Raw genomic sequence first — 4,779 nt, forward strand, 5'->3', positions numbered from 1 at the left:
TTTCTATGAGCTTGTCCAATAATTGCGTGAATGCATACACTGAAAGGATGGTTGCTTTCGTGCAATTTGGGTGGACGATATTTCTCCACCAATTGTTTTCTTTTGTACCTATTCGTTTATCCTCGAAGTTTTTAATCTACTGAACTTCGTAGGCAGAGTTAAGTTTTATTGAAAAGGGGCTTTATGTTCACATCCTTTAAAGGATTTCACCTCAAATAATAATATAGCGGATTTATTGATAGATCACACAAATTTATTAGGAATTCCATACACTAGAAGATAAACTAAAAAAAAAAAAAAAAGAAGCTGTACACAGTGCATAAAGCAATAAACTATAACCAAGCACAACGTTTCGGAAAATAGAAAACCAATGAAGAATTCTTTCAAAGAAAAACCACTCCAGTATCCAATTGCATAAAAAATTCACTGGAAGAACCAATTACGATAGTCTACTTGAAAAACATTTATACAACTTGTCTCTCTTTGTAACCTCAACAAACGTAAGGTTTCCCCTTCCCACGGCAGTGGCTCCAAAACCTCTAGAATCCTTATTTTTTTAATTCTTATTTCATGGGATAAAGATAACAAAAAGACAGTGAAGGGCAGAAAAAATATTACAATAAGAAAACATAGCCCAAATAACGTTTGGGACAGAAAATATGTTACATATATTTCGAAATGTGAAAGCTACACTTTTTGTATCATGCTTCAATTGGTCTCTGCAATTTCTAGCTCAACAATTTCATTTGAGCTACTTGCAATAGCAATTTCAGATTGCATCGATATCTCAGAGTCATTTTTGATGCCATATCTCTCCCTAAAAATACTTACTGTATTGATGTCAATTGAGCTACTTGCAGCAATTTCAGGTTGCACCAATATCTCAAAGTCATTTGTGATGCTATCTCTCTCACCAAAAGTACTTATTGTATTGTAAAATTCAAGCATTGTTGGCCTTTGACTAGGGAAGGGGTTAAGACAGGTACGTGCAATTCTAAGTAACTCAAAGATTTCACCATCAAATCCTCTGCCAACTAAAGAATTATCAATAACACTGTAAATATCAGATGAATTGCTCAAAAGGTGAGTTATCCAATCAAACAAACTCCCATTAAAACCATATGAAAAATTGTTAATTTCAGTGGGTTCCTTTCTTGTAATTAGCTCAAGAAGCAGAATTCCAAAGTCATAGACATCCTTTTTAACAAAACCCAACTCCCATACCCCACTATCTACAAAAGAACTATTTCTTGTGTCAATGACATTTGAATTCATGAACATTAACCCTCCAGAACTTGATATTTTTGCCCCCCAAAAATTTGATATCTTGGGCTCAAAATTCTTATCTAATAAGATAGAGTTTGAACCCAAGTTGAGATGGACCACTCGGAAGTCATACTTATGGTGAAGCCATGCTAGGCCTCTTGCTATCCCAATCGCAATTTTAGTCCTCAAAGGCCATTCCAAGATCTTATCCTTGAGTTCTCCTTCTCCTCCATGTAGCCAATCATAAAGGTTGCCATACAATATATATTTGTACACTAGAAGTTTCTCATTCTGTTCACTGCAGTATCCCAAGAGGTGAACCAAGTTATCATGTCTCAATATACCCAGAGCTGATAGCTCAGATAAGAATTGTGTCTCATATGATTGACAATTATTTAACCTTTTAACCGCAAGAGATCAGCAATTTGGAATCACTGCCTTGTACATCATCCCAATCTTTCCCGTTCCAATGACATTGTTTTTTTTGAAATAGCCAGTCGCCTCACTAATTTCTGTAAAGCTCATTCTAGTAACCATTTTCTCCATCTAAGACATCTGTGGATCAAATCATTTGCAATTTTTGCATTAGTGCTAATCAGAATTTATATAACAAAATTTAATACAGATGTTTCTTTTAAGTGGTTGTATGAATAGTCTACTCATGACAAATTGAGGAGAAAGTATCTCATTGGAGATCATTTCATGGAGGTGGTATATTGTATAATAGTTGGATACAATACACCTTTCACATACAGATGCATCCCATTCATGCCGGGTCTATGCCCATGTGAGAGGAGCATTATTTGCAAGTATTAAACAAGTTATAAATCTCATCTCATGAGGCACCACTCTCGTATTTGGTTCTTCCCTAAATATCTATGGCACCCAAATGTGAGAGGGGCTCTCATAACATAATTTTTCAAACGCCGAGAAGCAGAGAGTAATTAATGTTGAATTGAAAGGATCTAGAATATGCAAGTAAAGCTTTCTCTGTGACAATGTAAGAGGGCTTCTTCGATATTTTTAACATTGTTTTGGATTGTAATTAGGAGACAAATATATTTGTCGTTTTTTCTTTTGAAAATAGTCTATTGCAATCATGTATTGGACAAAAAGAAACATGAAGATGGAAACAAACAGGCTTTAAGAGATTACCATCATGTTCTTGCTTCTTTCATCAGTGGAACACCATCGGGTTCCTGCTTTCATTAATTTCTTGTTCTTCTTGGTTATTGCCTTCTTCACAAGCAATATTGGCGTATTACGAAACATAACAACTACCACCGTGACCATAGCGACAATCCAGCCTACCCAAAAATCCTTCTTTGCATAGAACAATAAACTTCTTAGGAGAAGGTTTGCAAGGATCCAACGGAGCCCCACAAAGTCCTAGATTATTCGCATAGCTCTCTGCACGAAAGGGACAAAGTTTTAGAATAGTTGCATCGCTCTCTGAAGGAATGGTGAGATCAGAACACACAGGCACTGGCCCTTATAAAAGATTGTTAGCAACACTAAACGAGCGAAGTCTCCGAAGCTGGTTAATTTCTGGAGGGATAAATCCTGTTAGTTGATTGTTGTCAATGTTAGAGATATATATTAGACATATTAGCCCAATGTAATAGGCTCAAGCCCAGTCTTGCTTGTACTAGTAGTCTAGGGTTTAGTCGCCTATATATACTCATGTTATGGTTCATTGTAACACAGGTTATTGTACTACACTCCTATACATAATAAAGATGTAGCCCTTAAGGGATTCCTCCGTAGATGTAGGCCGTCAAGGGTGAACCACGTAACTCTCGTGTTCTCGGTGTTCCTATTCTATGTGGAAGTCCAAGTTCAAGGTCAACAGATACTGGTTCGGGTCGGTTCCGGGTTTCTGGGTCGGGTCGTGGATCGGACAACAGAGTTGTTGATGTCATCCTATGACGTGTCGCTAACATGGACTAGGGCTGATGTGGAGGTGCTTGCATGGCTGCTCACGTGGAGTGATGACATCATCTAGTGATGTCAGATGACATCAGCAGCAGTTTTCGGAGTGTGGGTGTTCCACCGGTGCGTGGAGGAGAAGTTAGAAACCCAGGTAGCGCATGGAGGCGCGTGCAACATTGGTTGAAAGCCATGTTTCTTCCGTAGGCAGATCAGTGGTCGACATGGCCGATAGGACAGCGCGTGCGGCCAATGGATGAGCTACACAATAGGAAATCGTGGTGGTGCGTGGGAAAGATCTGGAAACGCAGGCAATGCGTGTTGGCACGTGTGAACACGATAGACGGTCGGACTTCTCAGGCTTTGTAGATCGTCGAGCAATGAGGCCGACATGGCGGCACATGGAGACATTCCAGAGATGTTAGTGGCGCGTGGTGGTGCGTGAGCTTGCCGTTGAGGGCCAAGTTTTTGGGTTTCTTTCACGGGAGGTTGTGGAGCACGTCTGTGGTGTTGATTTCATCAGGCGAAGCAGGGATTTGCATAGATCTGAAGAGTTAAGTCACGGCTTTGCTTGAGTTTGTGGATTTTGGACACAGCACTAAGCCACGGTGGCTGTGAGATGTCGTGGAGTCTAGATCCAACAGAGAAGCATGCGTGACTTTTGATGGTGGTGTGCATGTGATATTCTTCTTTGCTTGCTAGAGATGTTTTGTTTGATGACAAGAACGAAGTTTGGCTTTGATTCCATGTTAAATATAAATATATTATTAATATTAGCAACGTGATGTGTTATACCATGTTGTATATGCTAGAGTGGATGCGAAAGAGGAAGCATAGAATAGGAACACTGAGAGCACGAGAGTTACGTGGTTCAGCCTTGATGGCCTACATCCATGGAGGAATCCCTTAAGGGCTACATCTTTATTATGTATAAGAGTGTAGTACAATAACCTGTGTTACAATGAACCATAACATGAGTATATATAGGTGACTAAACCCTAGACTACTAGTACAAGCAAGACTAGGCTTGGGTCTATTACATTGGGCTAATATTTCTAATATATATCTCTAACAGTCAAGTCGAAGGACATTTAGATAGACGCAATTCACTATGCTCTTAGGGATTTCACCAGAAAAATTGTTGGATGAGAGATCAAGGGAGGTCACGAACATGAGCAACATAGATATGTCAAAATGGTATGGTGCCTGAAAGCTCATTACCTGACAAGTCCAGACCGGTTATCGATGTGTAGTTCTCGATTTCCCGAGGAAAGTGACCCTTTAGCCCCATGTTCGATAGCTAGATATTTTGTACCGTGCTTTCGTCAGAGTCCCAGCAGTTGACCCCAACAAATTTACAGATGAAACCTTTTGTGTTGTTGCTGAAATCCCATGATTTGAAGTAGTTGTAAGGTTCTTCTAGTGACCCTTTAATCTTCCTCAAGTAGTAGATATCAGTCTCTGTGCCATTGCTTATTTCAAGAATGTCCAGAAATGACCAAGCAAATATGTGAAGTAGAGCAATGACGAGTTTGGCACTATGAGCCATTTGCTTCTGAGTGTTTAGTAAGCTAGAATACTCAG

The 4,779-nt window shown here is 39.4% G+C and overlaps 1 pseudogene; it reads right to left on the minus strand.

Annotated features, from left to right (window-relative positions):
- Nucleotides 1–708: 708 nt before the first annotated feature.
- Nucleotides 709–4,501, minus strand: LOC115965197 (annotated as a pseudogene).
- Between the last annotated feature and the right edge of the window lie 278 nt (nucleotides 4,502–4,779).

The sequence above is a fragment of the Quercus lobata genome, chromosome 10, assembly GCF_001633185.2.
Source record: "Quercus lobata isolate SW786 chromosome 10, ValleyOak3.0 Primary Assembly, whole genome shotgun sequence".
Lineage (NCBI taxonomy): Eukaryota > Viridiplantae > Streptophyta > Magnoliopsida > Fagales > Fagaceae > Quercus > Quercus lobata.